This window comes from Fukomys damarensis, unplaced genomic scaffold (genome assembly GCF_012274545.1).
Source record: "Fukomys damarensis isolate Sample0158 unplaced genomic scaffold, DMR_v1.0_HiC HiC_scaffold_6, whole genome shotgun sequence".
Lineage (NCBI taxonomy): Eukaryota > Metazoa > Chordata > Mammalia > Rodentia > Bathyergidae > Fukomys > Fukomys damarensis.
In genome coordinates, this window is record NW_022900918.1 from 7,124,488 (window position 1) to 7,150,322 (window position 25,835).

General features: G+C 35.9%; 1 protein-coding gene and 2 pseudogenes across 2 annotated transcripts in view; all 3 read right to left on the reverse strand.

Annotated features, from left to right (window-relative positions):
• Positions 1-25,835, reverse strand: part of Klhl1 (kelch like family member 1) — a 369,118-nt gene that overhangs the window by 162,050 nt on the left and 181,233 nt on the right. The gene's annotated exons all lie outside the window — the stretch shown is intronic.
• On the reverse strand, positions 10,980-13,026 carry LOC104852993 (annotated as a pseudogene).
• On the reverse strand, positions 21,390-24,734 carry LOC109117626 (annotated as a pseudogene).

Here is a 25,835-nt window from a genome sequence, read left to right on the forward strand (position 1 = left end):
AAAGAAAGAATTCTGATTTGAAAAATGATGTATGTATTATATATTTTAGTTATATATTATAATTGTTCTAGCCAGAGAATGATGAAAGAAAATCCATCTATTAGATAAAGCTGTGAATAGCACACATGTACTGTCCACTTTTTTGTGAATAGCACACATGTACTGTCCACTTTTATGGCTAAAGACAGATCAGCTAAGTTGTGGGCATTCATGGCCTTCTGATTATTGGCAAATACTTCAGGTGGATAATGAGAATCATTAAAGGAACAACAGAGAGTTAGTGGGTGAGAGGTATATTATAATCTGATATCCAAAGACCTACCAGAGTGACTTCAAAGTAAAGGTCATTTTTAAATGTTCAGTCTACAACACTCAGTAGAGGAACAACAAGTAGGCTACATGATGGGCATCAGCCATCTCTATTTGTTTGTCTTCTATTGTTTCCCTGATATGCCTATAGGAAGATGACCATGATAGCAAGGATTAAAGTAATGCATGCACTTTAAAATATCAGCTATCTTTTTCACCAAAGCTGGCCTAATTTAAGCACTGCTATTTCTTAATATAGTTAACTTCCTTGGGGGAGATAAGCCCGAAATCTGGGGAAGAGTGAATTTCACAAATTCCCTTCTTCCCTAGAGAAGCAAAAATATAACTTTGCCAAAATAGACACTCACAGTGGAGAGAGATTTGTCTTCTTTAACCTTCAGTGTCATAAAATAGCATAGAAAAGCCCTGATTTATTGACATAAAATAGCTGACAAAATTTTGGTAGAAAAAGGAAACTATCATATGGTAAAAACAGCACAAGCATGGGCTCATTCACATAATTTTCATAATTTACCATTTGGATTCACTACAAAAAAACATTTGACCCAAGAATGGTGCAGTAGCATGTTGAAGACATCTATAAGGATCAGCTTTTGATACAGCAACATGCATGCCAAGGACATAGTCTTCCAAGATATTTTATACAATTGAATACATACTTCAGCTTATTTTTGAATCTCCAAACTGTTAGAATTCATCAGTTAATAAAACAAAATATTAATTTAAGATTACCTTCTTTACCATTACTTCCAATAATCAAATTCTGAAAGTGTGCTTAACTTCCCATAACTTTGGGATTTGTTGAGGAAGAAATCCTGAATCCTAGTGAATGGGTACTTCTGACAGTTGACAGGGACACTACCAGACTGTGGGGATATAAAGCAGTCAAGCAGAGATATTTAATACCATTTAAAGAGAAAATTAAATAACATAAAGTGGGACAAACTTTGACCACTGAGGAACTGAAGACAAAATTTTCTGGTAGATAATGTTTTCCCTATATTCTTTATGTAGGTAGTTCTGCTTTACAATAGTTCTGCTTGATGTCTTTGGAACTATTTCTCCTTGGTAAACCAACTTTGTTTTCCTGTCAAACTGTTAACATATCATAAATACACTACCACAACTTTTTTTTACGACTTTCTCACTTACTTTCCTTTTTCCTCTCAATTTTGCAGTCCTGAGATTGCATATACTGCACCAATAAAGCCATGAAATAATGTTGTCTCAGTTTCTGAATTACATCTTTTTGCTTTTGTAATGTGATAGTTAGGTAGTAATTCAATTTAAAAACATAAATATAAACAAGAAACTCAATAAATTTTTATTTTATTTATAAGAAATTATCCAGGCTGGGCCGTTGCCATCACTCCAGTGCCAGGAAAGCCTGCTTGGGCCCACACCTTGGGCTGGGTAGCCCCGCCCTCCCCTGCTGGGTGCTGCCATTGCCCCAGCACCAGGAAGGGAGCTGCATGGGAGCCCCTGAACCCCCCACCCCTGCACTCTCAGACCTCCTCATTATGCCAGTCTTTGGACCCACTCTGCAGAGGCAGTGCTGGTCATAAAGGGTATTTTTCTGAGTTCTCAACATTGAACATTTTAAAGAAAGGGTATGGGAAACCTGTAGTAGAACTGTGTGGAGTACAAACATTCAGGAGGTCAGGGAACTCAATCTGGACCTTGCAGCCCAAGCTCAGTCTGCATCATGGGGTTCTGTCTTCAGCTAGCTGAGATTAGGGATCTTGGTTCTGTATATGGTTGCACATGTTGCATATTATGACAGCAGAGATATAGTCTGAAAGAGGCCCTTCAAATCCATTTTTTTCTCTCTTTTCCTCATTGCACTCTGTAAATTCTATCTTTTTTCTGTCCTCTTTCTCCAACTCAGTCTCTTGCTCTACCATATTATCCCTCATCTCTCTTTCTATTTCTTCTCCTGCCCTAACTCAGATTTCTTCTTTTATCAATTTTTCTCTTTTATATTCTTTTCTTCTGTCATTCTACTTCACATAGGGGTCAGTGGTTTCAAGGGAAAGTGAGCCCATGTTACTGTTAAGAAGATATATTCTTGTCCTTATAATTCTACTCTTTCTATTCCTTTTGAATTTAACAGTTTCATGAAGATTGTGTGGTCATTCTATGTCCTCTGGCTTCACTTGAAACTTTCTCCAATTCTTTTACTTATCTACTCCACTCATCTTATCTCTGTCTGAGCCCCAATCCTAAATAGTAAACATACTATATTGAAAAGTTTGTTCACTGCAGACATGTTTTGGACTGTTTCTTGATTTCAATTTAATTCATATGGTTTAAGGGTGACAGACTGGTGACTACCACAGGTGGTCAGTGTCCAAGTTGTGCTTGATCATTTTGTGTTGCTGATTGTATCAGTAGGGATAAAGGATTGTGGTTGATTTGATGAGCTGTTTTCTCTTATGTTATGAACATAAGAATGTCTGTGGGTTGTTAAAGACGGAAAAGGTAGGGCACAACTATCAGGAAGATTTGAGTGATAATCCAGAGATTAAACCAAGGACAGTCCAACAACAAAAATAAAAATGAGAAAACACTTAAGCAAGACACAAAGACAGACTTCCAGTTCACCAATGGCAAACAGTAGGCCAAATGAGGATGAAAAGGCTGATAGGGAACCACCAAGACACCCTGAATTCAAAGTACAGGAAGTAACAAAACAGATCAGTCAGGCTCTAGAAAAGTTCAAAACAGAAATAATTTCCCATATAACCATAGAGATGGTGAGCAAAATGAAAGTCATGATTTGAGATTCTAGAACAGAAACTGACAGAAAAATACATGAGCTCAGGACATTGATAGAAGCCATGAAGCCCCAGCATAAGAAAGAAATGGAAACAATAAATGGCCAACATAGGAAAGAAATGGAATCCATAAAACAGATTCAAACAGATATCCAGGAGATTAAACACTCCATTTAAAACGTACACAACCAAATAAAAGAATGCAAAGATAGAATCTCATTTATAGAAGATAAGATTGTAGTCAGTGACCATGAAAAGAGAGGTCTCCTAAAAAGAGTAGGGGATCTTGAGAAATCGATCCAACAACTCCTAGATGATGAAAAGCAGAATAACATAAGACTGAAAGGAATCCTTGAAGTAGCAAGAGAAAATACAAAGGACTTAAAAAAAGCTGTTCAAAAAATTAATGACAGAAAATTTACCAAACAGAAAAGAAGAATTTGACATTCAGATAAGTGAGGCATATAGGACCCCAAATAGCCACAATCAAAAAAATTCTACACCTAGACATATAATAATCAAGATCCCAGAAACCCAACCAAAGAACAAAATACTACAAGCAGTAAGAGAAAAGAAACAAATCACATGCAAAGGAAAGCCCATCAGAATCACAGCAAAATTTTCAACACAAACCCTTAGGTCAAGCAGAGCCTGGAGTGAGGTATTTCAAGTACTAAAAGAAAACAACCTCCAACCTAGACTGATACATCCGGCAAAACTCTCTTTCAAAATGCATTGGGAAATAAGATACTTCCATGACAAAGAACACCTGAGAAACTAAATAAATACCAAACCAGCACTACAAGCAATTATAAAAAATATCCTAGAAAAAGACAATGAAGGTAACAACACCATGAGGCCCAACAGAGCAAATCAAATAGCCAAGGCAAGAAACTAAAAGGAGAAGGCAAAAGAGTAAAAAGAGTCAACAAAAGGACAATAACATGACAATAATAAATCATTACATATCAGTTATAACCATAAATGTCAATGGCCTCAACTCAACAATCAGAAATAGACTGGCAGAATGGACTAAGAAGCAAAATTCAACAATATGTTGTATACAAGAAACACACCAAGTGCAAAAAGAAGCTCATAGACTGAAAGTGAAAGGATGGAAAACAATTATCCATGTGATAGGAGCCCAGGAAAAAGCAGGGGTAGCAATCTTATTCATGGACAAAGTAAATTTCAAACCAAAACTGATTAAGAGAGAAAAAGAAGGCCACTACATTCTTGTAAAGGGATCAATTCAAGAGGAACAGATGCCAATCATAAACATATGTACACCAAATACTAATGCTCGCCACTATATAAAAGAAATATTAAGAAATATGAAAAACCAAATAAGCACTAAATCAATTGTAATGGGTGATCTAAATACACCACTTTCACAAATAGACAGATCATCTAGGCCAAAAATCAACAACAAAATACTATAACTGAAGCAAGCTTTTGAAAACATGGACTTAATAGACATCTATAGAGTGCTCCACCCAACAAAATCAGAATATGCATTCTTTTGGGCTGCACATGGGTCATTCTCCAAGATACATCACATACTAGCTCACAGAACAGGTTTGAATAAATGAAAAAGAATCAAAGTTATTCCCTGTATATTATCAGATCATAGTGCAAACAAGCTGGAGATGAATAGCACAAGAAACCATAGAAACTTCACAAACACATGGAAATTCAATGATACTCTCCTGAACAATCAATGGATCACAGAGGAAATTAATTAAGAAATCTTCAGACAGTTTTTAAAAATAAATGAAAATGCCAATACAACATACAGAATCTATGGGATACAATGAAAGCAGTTCTACATGGAAAATTCATAGCACTGAATGCCCACACTAGGAAAACAGAGTGAGCTCAAATAAACAACCTAATGATGAATCTTAGACTCCTAGAAAAAAAGAGCAAGAAAAACCTCAAGCTTGAAAAAGATAGGAAATTATAAATATTAGAGCAGAAACTAATGCAATGGAAACTAAAAAAACAATACAAAAAAATGAAATGGAGTTGTTTTTTTGAATAAAATTGATAAACCCTTAGTTAACTTTATCAAAAAAAGGAAAGAAAAGGCTCAGATCCATGCGATTAGGAATGAAAAATGTGAAGTCACAACAGATCCAAGAGTTCCAGAGGATAATCAATACCTTTGAGAACCTGTACTCTAACAAAATGGAAAACACAGACGAAATGGACAGATTTCTAGATACTTTTGAATTACCAAAGTTGAACAAATAAGATAAAAACAAGATCAGTCTGAAGTACATAGTGAGACCCTGTCTCAAAAAAGAAACAAAAATTTCCAATGTAATACAGAGAAAACAATTCTAAAATATATAAGGAACCAGAAAAAAAACAGAATGACCAAATCAAATGTGAGTGAGAACAATAAACATATCTCAAATTTCAAGTTATAGTCCAAACTTATGGTGAGAAAAATAACATATTATTAGCACAAAAATATACATGGATGGATAAAACAAAATTGAAGATTCAGAAACAATCATAAGCATATTCCCAGACATCAGGTCTTCAACAAAAGTGCCAAACAGCCTGGAGGAAAGATGATCTCATACCAATGTTGCTGGTAAAATTGGTTATTCATAAGCAAAATAACCACTTTAGAGCCATATTTTTCCCCCTGTTCTAAAATAAAATCAAAATGGACAAATGGTCCATGCATTGAAACAAAATCACTGTTAAATTGTATGTAATAATGAAGGAAGACAATTTAAGACACAAACATGTGTGTTAGACTTGTGACCAGGATCATCCTGGACAGGCATAGATACATCACACATGTTGAGAAAGCAAAATAAATAAAGGGAGAGTATGTAGAATGAGATGAGATACAAATAATTCTGATTGCCCACCTAAAGTTTTGTAGCAATTTACAGTCTGATTGTTGAATAAATTGATGGCACCATTTTCCAAAAAAGAGACAATGAGTTAACATGATAAAGTACACTATGTTTTTGCAATACTTGTTAGTTTTGAAATTGATAAAGAATAATGTGTTACAAATATTTAGCATGAACCTAGAAATGTAAATTTATGAACAGGTAATTATTGCACAGATGAATCCTTTGAAATGACAAACTATTTATGGGTTTAGTTTTAATGTTATGGTCAACATGTAACAATCCAAAACACAAGGAAAAAAAGAGAGATACACATGGAAACAAGCGATGACAGGAATGTTCTGAGAAAAAGTTCTATAGCCACACTGAACTATATCAGAAGTTAATGGTGAATAATTTATATTTGCTATTCATAGCCTACAAGATTAATTTTAGTCATATAATAAGTATGCAAGGCTGATTTTTAAAAAGGGAAAGGGGAATGTTGAACACAATAAAAACAAATTACTTTTTGGAAAACTACTGTGCTAATAAGGGAAGTAACACATAGCTTCACCATGATATTTATTTGCTGAAGATAAAACCATATATCTTTTACTCCCCCCCTCAATAACTATCTGAAAATGTGGAAAACTGTAAGGTTCAAAATATCTTTTGGATAGATATACATTCTGAGGAGAGGAGCCAGTTGTTAAACAATACAACATAAAAACCTCAAATGATTATAAGGGAAGGTAAAAGGAAAAGAAAGATCATTTAAAATTTCTTTCTAAGTAAGATAAAATGATGGTGATAATTTTAAATACAACTTCAAAAAATGAAACTGTTATTTTAAAACCTATCCCTGAAAAGTCTCAACCTTAATATTTTATTAATGAATATATGTAGAATTTAAAAGATGGAGAGGAGAAATATGAAAGCATATCAAGGAATATAGAAATAAAATGAAGAGAAGAGACGTAATTCTATGAATACAGTATGTAAAGATAGAGAATTAATATTGCATATGAAGTAGCTAAGGCACATTAGACTTATAATAATAATTTTCTTTAATTCTTCACGTTCACTTAAAGAAATACTTATAAATATATATTCCCTCCATAAGTACTTCAAAAACCCTAGTAAAGATTATCAATAAACAATATTTTGGTTCATGTTTAATAAATAAAAATAAATGAATATGGATTATATTAATATGCAAAGAAATTTTTCATCTTTTTAGGACACATAAAAGATCTTAGAACAGATTAATGAAAATAGTTTGATATTCATTATTTAATAGGAAAAGTATATTAAAGTTAGAAGTTTAAATTCTGCTGAAGTTAGGACTGCTGAAAGCAGAAGAATTCCTGAGAGTTGTAATATTTAAATTTTATGAGATTTAACCCCGGTATTACTAGGGAAAAGCTCAAGTTGTCATCATAACGATTCTCACTTTGTGAATAGTAGAATGTTGCTTTTATAAAAAATGTATGTGTATTCCAGGCAGATTTCTATTGTGTAAATCTCTTTCTTGTCCTTAATTATTCAATAAAGCCATCCACCCTATCAAAGAGACCTGTTTAGATGAATTTGACCACTAAAAATATCTTTTCATTGGATTGAAATCATTCTTTCTCAATTGTATTCCCATTGACCCCAGTACCACAGGAAGACAAAACTCCATACAATAAGTTGTTAACTTATATTTCACAAGTATGCTTCTTGCAATTGTTCTATACAAGTATAAGCCTGTATGGTGACTCACATTTGTGGAAACTCAAGCACAAAAGTTTAATTTTTCAAGTTTACACAAGAAGTACTTGTTTGAGAAGGGACTTAAAGTTAATCAGTGTGGCTCCAGTATTCACACTTAATCATTGAGTTCTGTCATCTGTAAATATAGCTAAATAAAATAGCATTGAACTGCATTAGATTTGTATTGACAATTGCATGATCGGTTGAGTTTTCTTGTAAGCTACCACCAATAGTTTGTAGTTAATCTGTCCTGATTGATGCAAATACTTGTAATATCTGTAATAGTGGAATGTCTTAATGAAAGAAGTGGTCAAAGCAAAACCGACAATTACCCTGAAAAACATTAGAAGAATATTTAAAGCTTTCTCCCCTGATATTCCTTACATCTATAGTGAATCTGATTTGTGTCATACCTATTAACTACACAGAGTCCTTAGGAAAAAAAACGAGCTTCTCTGGTTCCAAGGTTGTTATATCTGTGGTAGCAAACCTATGATATGCATGCCACTGAGGGTAGTTTGTATCACTGAACGCTCTAAAAGGTTCACCATCACTGGTATTGCTAGTGTTCACTGGAAGTTTTCAATCAGTGGATTTGCCTAATTCAACATAATGTCGATATCATCTGAATGTTAGTTTTAAAAGTGTGATATGAGGACAATATGGTAGTAATGTTAAATTTTCTTAATTTTGAAATCATTAGTCACTAATCTTGAACTAAATTATAAAATCACATATGAATTACAGTACCATGAATATTAACTTGGAGATGTTTTTTTTTTCCTTTACAGATACTTAATTGATCAAATATTAGAACTAGTTAGACATCCTTTGTAGGTACTAATATTGAAAGATGATATGATTTTTCTCTTTCATTGATGAGAAAATATTGTTCAACTTCTTTGTGACAGACATTCATACTAAATTCTGAATATTAAACAGTAAGGTAGTACCTTGACTTCAATTAGCTTCTTGTATGAAAAAGGCTTGAATTTATGCCAACCCATAATATTTGAGATGGCTGCAACTCTGATAAACTTGTGATTTCATGGCCTAAATTTGTTTTTAAATATAATATTTAATAGACATATTTCAGTTAGTTCAGCAGTATAATTATTCCATTTCATAGATGATGAAAGTGAGGTACATAAGGTTTCTTAGCTTGAACCACTTGGTAAAGTGGTCATATTAGCAACCCAGGCAATTTGATTCAAGAGGCCAAGCTCATAGTCACATAGCACACAGACTCCTTGCTGGTAATAACCACTGATAAGTGACTGGGAGTGCAAATTTTCAATAAGTGCAAGTTTTACAAATTTACACGTAAGATACATCATACACTATCATAGCAACCTAGGAGAATGTTTAACATGATAAACACACTAATCAACTGATGACCTAGATTAATCTCCTGTGCTACAAGTTCCAGGAAACTAAAAAGCAACCAGCACAAGAATGTTGATTAGCAAAGTGATCTCACACAGTGAATTTTTAGTAGGCAAAGACACTATGAGCTTTCTTTCTTCTTTCCTTCTGAAGATCCCATGAAAACTATGTACTTATTAGGCAGTTACTTAAATTCCACTAGATTCACCTAATAAGTATTAGATAAGATTGGACATTTTAATTACAAAACTGAGATACTTCTGTGACTCCTTTCCTGGGAGCACTTTCATTCATTAAAAATTATCTGAGGAGAGCTGGGGCTTTAGCTCAGTGGTGCCATTGCCTTCTTTGAAAGCACAAACCCGAGTTTTAAAAAAAAAAAAAAAAAAAAAAAAAAAAAATCAGAAGAGTGGCAATCACTAAATTTGTTTTTATTAAGTAGGCCAAGAAAAATGTTCCCTTAAATTACATTGACAGAGACATGTGAGAAAAACCTTGGTGTTTTTATTTCCCACTTCAAAAACCAAATGATTAAGGTTTAGAAAAAAGAGCATTGAAATATAATATAATTAATGTTAAATGTATGATCATTTAGTGTTTTTTTTATGTTTTTCATTTTTATTTATTTGTTCCAGGTGGGGTTTGTAACTGTCATTTTCCCACACTCTGGATTATTTCTGATCCTACAACAAGGCACCTTCAATTCCACTAACACGAAAAATTTGGAATGAAGACTCTTACTTCATCTTGCCAAGGGAGTCTCCTTTTTCGAAAGATTTCAGAGGCTGCGGCATGACCCCTGATGAACTCCAGGCTCAGCTCCCAGCTGAACATCTTAGCTGATCTCATTTATCAGCAAGAAGATGGAAAATGCAATTTTCCCTCAATTCCCCTCTGTCAGCTTATTAAAAACCAAGGGGAAAACTCCACCAAGCAGCAAGGTGTCTCCAAGCTGAACCCTTTTCCCATCCTTGGTTAAAACCTTTTGCACAGAAGACCAGGGGGAGGCTAATGTTTTTACTTGTGTCACTGTGTCTCACTGTGCACCATTCTGAAGTCATGTTGTACAGTAGTTAATAGTAGCATACACACACACACACACACACACACACACACACACACACACATACATACACACACACATATTAAACAAGAGGTAGCAGTAGCTTCTAGAAACTGGTTTTCTAAAGTTTCCTGTGTGGTAGGCACCTGAAATACTGCATAAAAGTATCTTGTGTGGTGATCTCATCTCCCTGCTGCTGCTGGGCTCTGTTTGTATGACCAGAAATGGTGCTGGTAAGACAGCTCAGAGGCTGGGAGGAAAATCAGTCACTGAGTGTCTCATTTCTGGCAGTGTTCCTATCTGATCAGACTAGATACAACAACAAAACTATACATAGTAAAAAAAAAAACAAACCCTAATATCTAGATTTCTATAGAATTTCCTTTTCTTTTTCATCTCTCTGACCTTTTCTCTATTAGGTGTTTTTACTATTTTTTGTTACTGATTTTTGCTTCAATAACTCTTGTCTCAGTCACAGCAAGAAACAAAACCCCAAACAAACTTTAAACCTTCTGAAAGAGTACAAAAGTTTTGACCAAAAAAAGTGGGGGATTGGAGAGGAGGTTTGGTTTGGTTTTTTAAGGAGGACTGAAGATTAACATTGAAAAATCAGATGCCCAACCCTTTTCACAAGGCAAAGCCCTCCAGTATTCCTCCTCTGTGGTTTTTGTTTTGAATTCCTCTTTTCTCTTCTGGGTGCTAATACTTCTCTCCATCCTCACATTCTTGGTGCTTTATTTTGTTTGTGGTTTTTGTTTGTTTGTTTTATTTTGTGTCACTGCCTCAGTTTGCCCCCATGTCCCTTACTCACATACAAGCAAAATATCCCTTCAGCAACGAAGAGGTGACAGATGACTGGCGTGTTTCTGGACCAGCCCAGCAGACTCTGCCTAGCCAAGAGGCTCAAATTGAAGACGTCGGTAAAGTGGACAGGGAAGCCGAACTCCCTTTCCACTTCAGTGCATAAAATATCTTCTTTCTCATTCATGAAGATGGGGAAATGTTGGTCTTTACCCTGCTTTATGGAGTTTGACTGTGTAGTAATGGTCCTTACTTTGCTGTACTTATCTATTCTGCCACATTTGAGACACCCTGCTGCTCAAGCTTCTCATTCACAGTGGATGGCAATGGCCCATTCATACTGGGAAGGTTACCCAGCAGTAGTGGGCCCTGTGTGCAGCTGATACTTCTGTGGCATCTATCATCATAGGGTTGGATTTGAGAAATCATGGGATGTCCCTCTTGTCACTAATGCCCATAACTACCACATTCTCAAAGAGCCAGAAGAAGGGGCTCCTTCCTTGGGCCATGCATCATGCAGAAGGCTGTATGTAGAACTCAAAGAAGAGCCAGCCAGTATCTTGCTAGACTCCCTTGTGGGCAGGGTTGACAATGGAGAGGTCATTGCAGGGACTGCCCGCATTGGTCAGATCAAGGGGGCCCCACTCCTGGATGGGACACTGCGACATCCCTGGTGTGCATGATCTTCCCCTGGTGCCACACCATGCCCACTCATGGAGTCTTCTCACACCTCTGAGGAAATGTAGCTGTTCACCCAGCTGACCAGGTCCTTCAGCATCAGGAGCCCAGAATCAATTCCATCCAAGAGAGACAGATCCCAGATGGGCTTCCTCTTCTTGGCTGGGACAGGCAGATAAACCTCCTGAGGACAAAATTCTGGTCTCAGTTATTGGCGAAGAACATCTGGAGTTGAGATGGCCAGGCTTCCTGCCAACACAGCAGCTCCTAGGTGCCCTTGTGTCTGCACCTGTAGCAGTTCCAGGGCTCTTCCTTGATGTTTTCCTGGGCAGCCATAGGAGCCATAGGACCCATCAAGTGATCCACACACTCCATGCAGAAGCACTCGCAGCAGTTGTTTCCACACATGAGCACCTCACATCCCCGCAGCAGATGGTGGGGTAGGACTGGTAGCCATCGTCATCATACTGGTACACACCATCCAGGAAGCAGTAGTTGCAGTTTTATAACATTCCACCAATGAAGAGAGGTTGCTACAGGATGATGTTGGAGGCTCCCACACGATATGCAAACGTCCTCATTGTTCCCGCAGTTCTGCTGCACCTCCTACCTGAGTGGTTCTCTTGTGTGTTCCATAATCTCCTTAACCTTGGGTTTCTCTGTGGTGTTCTTCCGAGGCTTTTTGACTGGAGGAGGTGGTGGATATGCAGCTGCCGCAGACTGAACCCACACGTCTGTGTAAACTTCCTGGTAGGGATTCTTCTCTTCTGGTGGCTCCAAGCCCTTCGGGCCAGAGAGCTGGAACCCTCCGAGGATCCATTCTATCATCTGCTTCTTGTGCAGCTCCACAGACTTGGCAGTATTGCTCTCGGCATTGTCATGGCAGTCCGGGAACAGCTTCCATGTGTGGCTGCTGACCACATGCAGGGCTTAGTAGATATCCTTCTGGCTCATGGTCCTCTTATTATAGGTAACCTGGTGGAATGCACTGCAGAAGGAGCTCAGACACATCAGCTTCTCAACACACACCACCGAGAACTTGCCATCTCCAAACCACGCTAACCAGTGGGAGCCTTCAGCTGTTCCACTCCAGCCCATTATGCACCAAGACACAATACTGCCTGGACACCAGGAGAAGCCCCGCAATATCCCCCACACCAGCTCCCCAATGCCAAAGCCCGGCCTTCCTCATACTCTGGCTCATCGTCAGCTTCTCGCCCACTGCGTGAGACCCCACAGGCTCAAGTGCGGTGGCCACAGTGGAGGAGGCGGGGTCTGGGGCTGCAGGAGGGCTGGCCTCCACCTTCTGTGACCCCCCCCCGGACCCCTAGTTTTCTCTCACGGCATTCATTATGACAATTACCTTGGCTTTCTTCTCAGCCCTCAAGGCCTGGTGCAGCCCTCTGGAATCCAACTCAGGTCATTTAATGTTTTCTTTAGGTCTATTTACTTAGTCTTAGATTTTCTGCTTTCTAGAATGAGTATTTTTTAAACTATAACACATACTAATCTTAACATTATATATTTATAGTCTTTATTTTATGATGGAAGCAAAATTCTTTGAAATGTGATCCTCAAACATTTATTCTTTTAGGAACTAACCTAGAATGCTGACAAAAGAGATGAAAACTCTATACTGATTTTTCAAAAATGATACTTTCTAAACCCATAAAATTCATTTCACAAGTTATTATGCAACTTTTTTTACAACTTTCGTCATCTTACCAAGTGTATAGAAAAATAGTATAATGCCCAAGGGAATAGAAAAATGCGTTTAATTTAAATTGCAGATTATATCAACAAGCTTTCTTAGTTGCCAAAAAATTACTGTATTTCTAAATTATTTGTATAATTCTGGAGAAGATTGATTTTCATTGTTTAGATCAAAACATTTATTTCCACATGAATAATACAATCTGTTATCAATACATCACCTTAAGTTTCAGAAGTATGAAATATCTTTGCACTTTCTACCATCTATATCTTCCTAAAGCATCTTTTTAATTATTATGCCACTTAAAATTTAACCACAAAATTAAAAAAAAACTGGCAGGTTGGCAATTAAGCCTATTGGTAGATTATTTAATTAAACTTCTTATAGATTACTTAATTTGCAATTAAATTTTAAGTAATAATTTTGAATATTATATGACATTGTGAAATATTTATTGCCTATATCGAATGAAAGAAAGAAAGAAAAAGGTAGATAGATGTTGATAGATTCACCATGGTCACCAGAAAAATTACAAATATGTGTTCATTGGCACTTCAAATGAGCTTTATTAGAAACTTCAACTCTTCAATATGGCAAAAATCTGTGGTAATGTTCTAAACAATATATTTATTGTTCCTTCTTTTAAAAATGTAGATGCATTATTTAAAACCTTTGAAAGTATTAATTTGTATTCAACACAAATATTTTGTGTTTATAAGCATATTTAATTTAATTTCAGACAATTCTGAATAGCAGTTTCACTTACATGAATGCTTCGTTAGAAATTGAAAGATGAGTAGAAATGTAGAGTATAACAAGAAAATTCATTGCATATGGGTCATATATATTCTGTGATAAAATCAGAGAGAATAAAGTATGCTGAAAATTGAAATCATTTTAATTAAGTGAAATAGAGAATTATGAAAGAATAATTTGGGAACTTGTAAGGAGTTGGGCTTTGCATCATAAAGAATAAAAAGAAAATTCACAAAATTCTAATGTTCTAATTAGAACATTGATTAAGTTTACATTAAAAAGATTATATTAGATGCTGGATAGATTAGAATGTATAAAAATGGAGATGTAGAGAAATTTCCAAAACATTTCAGAATAAGAATTTTCATACACAAAATTTATTGAGATGCTGAGAATGAAGAGGAGGGACCAATCCACTTTAGTCAATGACATTTTGGCTTAAATTGTCTTTAGATGGTGAAATCAATATATGCAATGTTAGAAGTTGAAATAAGTTTGTTAGAAAACTTAATTCCTCTAATTACAACATTCCAAATACAGTAGCATTTTTCTTATCAGTAGTTTTGTTTTCCCCAGTTTTAGTCGCAGCCAAATATGGGCTAAAAATATGAAATGGAAAATCCCAGATGTCATCATTTTTCAAAATTTAAAACTGCATGTAATTTATGATAGAGGGATGAAATTTCCAGCTGTCCTAGTTTGTTCCACTTAAGATGTGAATTGCCCTTTTGTCCAGTGTATCCTAACTGTATCTGCAACCTACCCAGTAGTCCATTTATAATCATCTTGATTATCAAAAGAAGGACTGTCACAGAATCATATCACAATTTTACATTCAAGTAATCCTTATTTTTCTTAGGAAGAGCCCCAAAGACTAATGATGTAAAAGAGCGTAATGATATAAAAAATCTGAGAATTAACTCAGGTACTGAGTGGCAAAGCATATAGAAAAAAACTAAGGATACACAGGGTTCAGTATTATTGGTGATTTCAGGAATCCATTTGGGTGTCTTGGAAGATATGCCCTGCGGCAAAAGAAGAACTTTACCGGATAAATCATCATTCTACAGAGAGTTTCAACAATAAGCTCTAAAAGCCAAAAGTGAAGTCTCAGCTTATGGTGTGGTTTGTGAGTAATTATTGATGCTCTGCAGATCTTTGTATGCCAGGAGAAAGTGCAGAGTAGAAAGAACAAACGCAGAGGTCAAAACATTACGGTGTGTGAGGGTTGAATAAATAGAGAGAGGAAAAACACTGAGTAACATTTTCAGAAAACCAGGAGGCTGAGAAGCTGAAGCTTAAAGTTAATATTCCCTGTTAGTGTAGCAAATTAAATCTGGAAATGATGGGAAAAGAGGAAATGAAATAAAACCTTGTTCAGAAGTAGTTATTTTTTCTACTTCCTGATTCAACATTTAAAGTCAATTCTATAAATGGGAAAGGTGATTATACAGTTAATTTATTACCTAAAATATAGAATATATACAAATGTGAACATTTTCTTCAAAATATAAGATTTATTGATAATATAATTATAAATATTTACATATTATATATTTAACACAATTACAAAATGACTACAAATAATACATTTTCATTATAATAGTTGAGTTACTTAGAAATCAGTTTCCAAAGTAATAGAGCATGTTAGCTTAGACTATGATATTTTCTATGTGTTCAAAGTATATTGTAAGGTAAAGTGTTTAATATTAATATATTGAACATGACAGAAATAAAATTATAGTGCTAATCTCTTTATAGAAAATCCTACTGTAGTCCCTAAATGTCTTTTTATCTAAATCATGACAACTTTTAATTCTTTATTTCATGTATATTATTTATGTATATAAAGTGAATAAATATATTATTTATTATAATAATTAATTGAGGTTTATGAACAGAAGAGGAGGGAACATAAGCGAATAGAGAGAGAGAGGAAAAATAAGCGAAAAAGAGAAGGAGAAAGAGAGAGAGAGAGAGAGAGAGAGTTATAATCTTGATGCTTGCTTGATATATTTTCTGCCAGAGGAAACCTTAACTGCCTCTATTTTATGGCAAAACTTGTGCAGAATAAGCACAGTTACAGATGCAGGGAGGATTTATTCCAAATGGATTTATATACACATAATTTTTTAAAGTTAAAGAAACATAGGTGTAAAATAGTTCACCATTCTAATTTCTTTTAAAAATTACAAAATAAGACAGTAAAACAGACTTATAATTTACTTTATTGTGTGTTCATCTGTACTCATATTTATACTAGAGAGCACAGATTCTTAAAACTGTGATAATATAGTAAGGCAGCTAATAGGTATGAAATTAATGAGGAAGGAGGTCAAACACCTTCTAAAATTTGTATTCTTAAAAATGATGGTAAAATATAGTGTTCATATTACCTTAGTAATCATAAGTTTGATTAAAAAAAAAAAACAAAGAAAGCCATTTACTTTTATTTTAGTTTATTCATGTTGACAACTGAGGTGAATTTTTCTTTCCTGGATCTTTTTTTATTTTATATCTGAAATGGTTTGAATTCGACGCCTAAAATTTAAACTAGAAATTTAAATTTTGCTGACTTGTGGGATTTGTTATACTTCACTTCCAAAGTGCTTGAATAGAAGAGACTCCTAAGTAAAATGCATTCTGTTTAGGTTAATTCAGCTAAACTTCTTGCCAGAGAGTTGGCGTCTTGGGTTGTCCTCGCATGGCCAGCTCTGCAGGAAGGTCTAATACATTAAGGAGGAAGGTCCTGAGACTTTCATCTTGCCCATCTCTGGGCAAGCAGGCCAGAGTATCTTGCAGTGAATTTCAACCACCTCCCCAAAGAATCTTCAGATATTTGGCTTTCTGTTCCCTACATAATCCTATCTCATCTTCAGGTTTAGGTTATAATTTCTCATTTTAAAAAACTAAAACGTTTGGGAAGGAATTTTTTTTTCAGTTCTTCTTCTATTATTATAATTTGGCTGAAAGAACATAATAAATGCAGTGTTTTCTTTTCTATTATGATCCTGATTTGTCTCCAGATTACCAGTTGATTCTTCACATAGCTCCTCCACATTTATCACAGTAGGAATTAGAGGCGATATGGGTATATATCCAGTTGGTGCTCACCTTCACATTTAGTTAAGTGTATTACAATTGGTAGTTTTTTTCTCTTCACATGTACAACAGTAGATTACTATAATTATTTGACTCAAATGTAGATGAAAATTTCTTATTTTTTGCATTTTTCATAAAGGATTCTAAGAAAAATGCAAGAAAACAATGCTTATTTTGACAACCTTAGAAATTATTGGCTTTTATATAAATTCAAAATAACCTTGAAATTTTTACATGGTGGGCATATATCTCCATATATATATATATATATATATATATGCCTTTTTATACTTAAAATTGTCACAGAATAAAAGGTAAAAGTTATTGAAAATTTTCATTCACAGATGCTCTTGTGAGAAAAACAAAGGTCATTCCAATACAAAACACTTCACAAATATTTTTCTCATTTATACACATTCATAAAGTAAAGGTTGCACATGAAATAAACAGGAACATTAAATACACAAATACAAATGCAGTCATAAATGCTAACCTCTGCCCTGTTTTGACATACCTATAAAGTCTATTTCTGCATAACAACTAGGCAACAAATGCTGTTTCAGCACCAACTAGGCATATAAAATGAAGAGGCTTCTGTAGGTTAAAATTTAAATCATTTTACTGACCAAATAGCAGGGGACACATTTCTTTTCCAAAAGGCAATCTGGTCAGTAAAAACTAAACCAGGGTTGCAATTACAATAGCATTTTATTTGGAGCAAAATGAAAATCTCTTCCTTAAGTAAAAAGAAACGTGTTAAACACCTAAGAAAAATGGGTAAGGTTACACAGCCGGGCAAGTCACTCCTATTATCTGAATCATGATTCATAATGCAAGTCTCTATGAAATCTATTAATGCAGACATAATGTTGTTTTCCATTGTAAGTATAATAATGTGCTTCGACCCAGCTAATTTAAGTCTTTCATGGCAGTGACATTGATATTTCAAATGAGCATTTGCTACATGAATTTTGTCATATGTAGACTGAGAATTGGCATAGTTTATTAATCCAAATTCATGATTATATCTGAAAGTATTTTATAGTGGTCCAATATATATGAATTTCTCTTAAATTACTCTGTATTGATAGAACTTGTTCATGTCAAATTCAATATGAAGATTTCTTCAGATCCTTACCTTCTTCCTATTTTCATCTTTTCTAAATATTGTGGGAAGTGATTTTATTCCCATTTCCACCATGTATGCTCTGGCTCCAAAAATTAAATCATTTGTACAATTAGTCAAGCAAAACAACATATTTTCAAGTTTAAGGTGCAGCATATCATTAGGCTCTACCTGCTAGATATTAAGATATTAATTAATGTCGAAGAAGTTAAGAATATATTGTACACATGTCTATAAAATAATATGCAACTATTGTAAGCAATGTTATATGAAAATTATGGAAAACGTTTTCTGGGAAGAGAGTAGAGAAGTGAAAGAGTGATTTTCTTAGGATATTATTTTTTGAAGTACAATTTGGATATAATAGAAGGTGAAAAGATAAGGCCCTCTTGGTATGAGTGGAAAAGAATCCTAAAATCCCGTGGAACAGAAGGTATGTTGGTATAATGGGATAGCAGAAAAATATGATTAGAAAAGTAGATAGGCTCTAGCTTGTAAAAAGACTACCCATTAACAGATTCTTACACTTGTAAAAATTTAAATGACATTGGGTGGAAATAGATATAATCATATTTAGATTACAGGAAAGTAGTCACATGATTTTAAAAAAGTAAATAAAATGCTGTTTTATCTCAACCAGGACCATGATGTAATATAAATTCTATAAAGTTAAGAACAAACAAAACTAACATATTCGTGGGGATATCTATAGATATATATAGATCTGTATAGATTAATATATATATATATATATGCAGCAAATATAATAAAAACAAAAAATATTAAGCAAAATATGTAAAATATTAGAACATTATCTGACAATCTATTACTACAATAATAATATTTTTCACAATAAGGTATCGGGATGAAATTATGATTCTGTGTCCTTTCTTGCTGTTCTCTGTGTTAAAAATTATTATGCAGTACATCTAAGTAAAATGCATGAAAATTTTAGTCATCTTAAATGAGAAGGGAATGTTGTTTGACAGTTGAAGGATTGCTTAATTTACTAGGAAAATATTGCTTTATGTGATGTATCATCATTTCTAATCTTTAGAATTTAAGCTCAATAAAATTACATAATAACTTGTAGGAGATTGATAGTTGTACAATATTTCTACCCTGTGGAAATGTGAAACCTTAACCTTTATAGTTTTATTGCTTTTTAGCACATTAACCAATTTTATCTTTAACTGTACAAATTTATTTCATCATTCTGTTGATACTCTTACTCCTGAGATAGAAATCATAATTAGGTGCAACACATTCAATATAAATTTATCATTCAATATAAATTTATAGTCACTTCTCTTTACTTTGAGCTAACGTCATGCTTTAATATTTTGATAACTCATGGACAGTTGTTTATAAGAACACTGTATAATTTTCTGCATCGTATAGCAATATCAATTCAATGTAAAATAAGCTTTAATAGTTGTTTAGAATAATTGAAATTAGGTGATCCAAATTTGGAAACATTATTGCAACATTTTGATATTTTATTTCTTAACTTCCTAGGAATAACCCAGCTAACAATAGCCCCTACAATAATTTTTGTCTAGGCTGTGTAGGCCTATGGACTTACTGTGACCTAAAGCTCAGACAACATGTAAGAACATGCTCAACTTTCATATCTGGAAACACTTAAGGCTCCTCATTATCTTTACATGCAAAATTCTATCTGTGTGAATTTATTTAGAACTAATAAACAATTGTAAAGTGTCCTGATTCTGCAAAGGCTTGTCATTTGTTTTCTGGGTGGGATCTTTCTGAATGATGATTCTATTTGGGACTGAAATTGAATAAGCTTAGTAGGTTTATCTTTGGACTTGCTCCATGGATAGCCTGTTAGACAGTTTGCCTTGTCAGGTGAGTATGAGTATGTCAGGTGGATGGGGTTGGAGAGAGTAGAAAAGGTGAATGGAGGATAAAGCACCATTCTTTAATTCTTGACTGTTCCCAAACCCTTGAAAGTATAATCTCTGGCTGAATTTGATCTTTCTGCTAATATTTAAAAAAACAAAACCTTTACATCCAAAGAAGCTGGGATATTGCCCTTCATCTCTTTGTCATTGTTGATCAATATACTAATCAGAAGATTGTGTTGTGTAGTGGACAGTAAAAGAGAAATGAAAAGGAAGAGAAGTGTGTCGGTTAGACAAAGTCAGATCAAAGAAAAAGCTGAAGACACAGGAAAGAAGACATCGAATGGTAAAACAATAGAGGACACTGTGATACAGAAGACAAGTGAAAAAGGAGGCCTTTCTGTTCTAAGATCAGAAGTAACTTTAGCTATCTTTTTTTTAATTCTTTGGTGTGGTCCTTCTCACAGTCTTTATTTAATCTGCTTTTCCATGTTACATCTGGGGTCAGTGGGAGCGTATTTCCAAGGATGAAGGTTTCATATTTACTTTTCTTTCATGTGCATAGAAAATGGTAGTGAAGTATCCTATGAAAGACACAGGGAAATGCATAGTGCTGGTAATCAGACTGGACTTTGTGCTTCCGAAGTACACTATTCATTGTGAAACCAATGAAGGTATAGTTTGTTTTTAATTGTTAATCGTTCCTTGGGTTTTCCATTTTTAAGCCATTCATTTTGTCAAATCTCTTTTCAAATGAAACTCTGCATTACAAATGATGGCACTTAACCAATGTGGCATTTCCATATTTATACGAACAGAAAACATTTATAAGACATAATAATATGCAATCTTGACATTTAGTACTAGCAATAAAACAGGAAGGGCATCAATTTTTTTTTGTACAAACTGCTAGAACATAACTTTATTCACATTAAAAAAATCATCTTACTTTTATTTGACCTGCACATCTGGCATCCTATTTTAGCCATTTCACAAACCTCTTGTCATGTCACCCACACTTTCACCAGACTACAGAATTCACAAGTGATTAAATCTAACATCTAAATAGAGGATAGAAAGTGCTCTCCCAAAAGTTTTCTTACTTCCCTGAAAATTCCTCAAAATGAAAAACATAACGCTCTTCACTCATTCCATTTCACTTTCACATTTCATCATCAGAGTAACGTGACAGACCTTTCCCTCTCAAGGTTAGAAAGAAAGAGTTCCTCTGTTGAGCGACCAACTTGATGCCACATCCATGAGTCCAGGGATTCTGGTTACTGTTCTGTTCTAAAGGAAAGTTGTTTAATGGAATAAAAGTCTATTTAGAGACAGCTGTGGTGGCGCACATCTGTAATTCCAGCACTCGGGAGGCTGAGGCAGGAGGACCGCTTTATATATATATATAAAGAAAGAAAGAAAAACAAGAGTCTATGTAGTTTTTTTTTTATTTCAATCCATACTGTATTGAGTAATCAGTAGAAGCTAGAAAGTGAACTTGGTCATCAAAATAAGGATCTTCATAGCTCTGAGGAGGCTGCAAATACAACCTGCAGGCATCAGAGTTTTTCTGTTGGAGCCATCTTGGTTATACTAGAGATATATATAAAGAAAGAAAGAAAAACAAGAGTCTATGTAGTTTTTTTTTTATTTCAATCCATACTGTATTGAGTAATCAGTAGAAGCTAGAAAGTGAACTTGGTCATCAAAATAAGGATCTTCATAGCTCTGAGGAGGCTGCAAATACAACCTGCAGGCATCAGAGTTTTTCTGTTGGAGCCATCTTGGTTATACTAGAGTTGTTGACAAAGACTGAATTATGGGTGACATATGTTGTTTGTTAGTGAACAAGGGAGGATGTGATTTGAATTGGCCTTGCTTTAATGTTGACCCACATGTAATAAAATGGTTCTGAGTCCACCCATCCATTTTCTAAATGCTCCAGTGGAAGTCTCAATATTGTCATAATGTATTTAAGACCTGGATGGCTGCCTTCACCACTTTCAGAGAGGATCTGTCACCTCTGCCTTTGGTTATGTTCACCACCTTCTCTTTGCCTCTTGAGTCAGCCAGGGCTTTGGTGCTCTCCACGTTGCTGCCTTATGCAGAGCACAGTAGATGGCTGCCATCATCTCATCAGGCAGTGTGGTCAGCTGCCTGAGTGTATGCTACAAACTTCCAGCTGCCAGCATAAAGATTCTGCACAGATCTGGTCCAGCCTCCCAAGGTAGTTGGGTTACAGCTTTCCACTAGAAGTCAGGTATAGTTAAATCACCAATGGATGCCACAATATCTCAACCCCTTTGAGAGACTTTGACAGTCTTGGGAGAGGACCAATTCCATCCCATTGATCTTCTTATGGAGTTCTCTTTACCTTTTTCTTCTTTTTTTCTGAAGCAGCTTGGCTCAGAGTCTTTGCCGGCAGACTTTTCCAGTAGGTCATCCAGTTCCTTCAGTCCAAGCAGCCAGTTCCTGCCATTAGGACAGGTTTCTCAGGGTGCACATGAAGTTCTCCACTGTCTTCCTATCATGATCAGATGTATTACACAGGTATGGATCATGCGCAGCAGCAAGCCTAACAGCCCTTCACAGGATCAAATTTACTTCTGGGCTTCTTCCCCTGAAGAACTGAGGTTCCTTAGGCAGCCTGTCATGTTACGCAGAACGAGTGAAGTCTGAACTTTAATTTTATGATCATCCTCAAAAGAAGAGTTGTTCCACCCAGAACGTGGAACAATCACAGTGTGTGTTAAGGTTGAGAGAACATCTCAGATGATTGTCCTCTATATGGCTTCGCATGAGGATAAATCCCAGAGAACTCCTGTAACAAGCTCCCTTACTTCTGCATTAATAGATTTTCTCAACAGTGGCAACCAGGCAGGTATCGCACCAACCTTCTTCTTTACTATTTTATTTTCATAGGTAGACCTGCCAAAAACAAGTTTCCAAAGAGCACCATAAACTTTCTGAGCTTCCAATATTCTGAGGTCCAAAAGATCAACCATCTGATGCTTGATGCCCCCTAGTCTCTACACCTCCATCTTCACTTCGTTGTCGACAAAGCACAGGTGTTGCAGGTAGGCTGCTGCATTGGCCTGGGTGGAGGAAAACTGGGGCTGCAGTCTATGAATGACTTTGGCAACTCAGGATCACACCAGGCAAATTCCCTGGAGTCTTTCCGAATTCTGTCTATTGATGGGAACCTAGCGGTGCCATCATGAGCTGGTGCTGCGTGCTGAAGCCTGTTATAATTGCACTCTTGTACTTTGTTCTGTATTGGCCTGTAAGCATCCGAGTAGGTAGCTGCTATGTTCAGAGTACCATTATTTCTTTGTTATGCAAGGGTACCTTGTTGAGTGAATGTCCTTTGTAGATTTCCAGTACCTGCAGAGCCTGTGTGATACAATACTGTCTCTGATCCTTGGAGCTTCAGGAATCCATGGTTTGGACTGCAATACAGTGGACTATCCTGTCAAGCTATCTGGCTGAGGTAGAATCATTTTTTCATAAATATCATACTGCTGCTGTCTGAATTGCTCCATGTCATGAAGGTTCCAGGTGCTGTGGTACAGCAGTCATCCCTGAGTGTTTGGGAGACTGTGACTCCACCTGGCCTTGGGATGGGGAAGCTACTCGAGTCTGTGCATTCGTCGGGGTCAGCAGGGAACTCACTCTGATGGTGGTTTGGTACTGAGGGTTTGGTCCGTTAGGACTGGATATTACTGACCCAGTCCACCACACGGTTGTTGGGGAGGTACGTCTCTGAGTCCGGGCAGGCTGCCACTGAGCAGGTAACATGACAGAGGAATGTGTACTGGGTTTCAGAGGTCGAGGTCAGGAGTCAGTCACCGATGGAGAGCAAAATCTTCTACCCGGAGAAGCTGTCAGTGACCCCCTCGAAGGAGACATGCCTCTGCTGATAACATAAGAAGCAGACTGGGCTCTAGATGGAACTTCTCATGGCCCTATTGGCTACCGATGGCTGAACCAGTGTTTGTCCTTCATCTCTGGAATTCCTCACCAAATGGTTATTGGGTGATCTTATGAAAGAATGCTGCCGCCTGTTATGTGTCTTGCTCATGTTCTGGTTGTGGAAACTTCCTACCTCCTGATATCCACTGTCTGAATAAGAATTCATTTGCATTGATCTTCTTGAGTTACCAAGTGATCTCTCACTTTCATGGAGAGATGTCTGTTCTGTTGAATAGACCGTCTCTTGTCCTGGCTCTGCCCTGGTGATATAGTTGTGGGGATGGAGTGTCAGAAAGTCTAGATTTGTTTATGCCAGTATCTGACCCATATGTTGGTTTCCAAGAAGACGACTGCTGGTGCTGGTGATGCTTGTCTTACCGCTTCTAGTTCTCAGGTGACTCCTTGAAACTGAAGCTCCTCCTCCTTCACTGAAGCTAGAATAGTAGGGCTGTGGTTTCAGGTCCCATGCCTGGGCCAGTGGAGGCGGCTTCCTAGTGAGTCTGTGGTTGTCCCCACTCTGCCAGGGAGGCTTGCTCAGGAGCTGGCATTTCTCTATCCAGGTTAGGTAGTGGCCTTTGTCTGTCCTGGAATCAGGGATATTGGCTCTGATATGGCAAGCCAAAATAATAAAAAGTGCAGTGGTCAAGCAGCTGCCTTCTCCCCAGCTCTCCTACATGCCCCCTACCCCAGGGAGGTGCTCCCAATAACCCCGGGGACAGTCAGCTTGCTCCTCTACCCTGTGCCCATGGTGCTACCTCCACCTACTGTAGCTGTCTTAATAAAAATATAATAATACCTTTAGTAGCTTCCATCTCATGTTTTGAAATAAGTATATACATGGTTAAACTATTTTTCTATACAAATTTTCCTTAAGGCCGAAATATCTGCCTTCTCCAGTTCTTTGTATAAAATCATTTTTAAACATTGTTTATTTTTATTGAGTTTATTAGTACATTTTAGGTATACAGTACAGTTACATTCATCATTGCAATCTTGTATCTTCACATGACAAGTCTTGGTTCTCATTTTCCCCCTTACACCTTCTCTCCCTCACCCCCTCCACCTTTACCTATTTACACTCGGGAGTGAAAAAATAAAAGCATAAATAAGATCCAAATTGTATATCTGACAATGTGAAATAAGAAGGGTAGGGGAAAGGAAATATAAAATCATTTTTTAAAAGTTACTTCATCTCTGGAAAATATACTTTTTCAGCAAAGTAAAAGCATGATCATATTCTTGTAAGTGTACATTTAGGTCAATTAAAATATAGTGGTTAATACTTCTACACAATTTTAATTCACCATTGAAAATTGATTAGGTAGAGGGCTTTGTGAAAGAGATATAACCTTATTGTACCTTGATTTTTCTCATCTTTGTAAATATAACAAAAACATTTTCCATTTCATAGGGATGTTGCACAACTCTCTATAATACATCTGTGTTCTCCAGGGATTTAACTCAGTGGTTCCGCCACCTGTTTCTCAAGTGCAAGGTACCAAGTGGATCCCAGGTACCAAACATAAATAAATAAATAAAAGCCAGGGATTTAGCTCAGTGGTACTGCAGTCTGCTTCCCCAAGCACAAGGACCCGAGTTTGATCCTCAGTAAAAAAGAAGGAAAGAAAGAAAGAAAGAAAGAAAGAAAG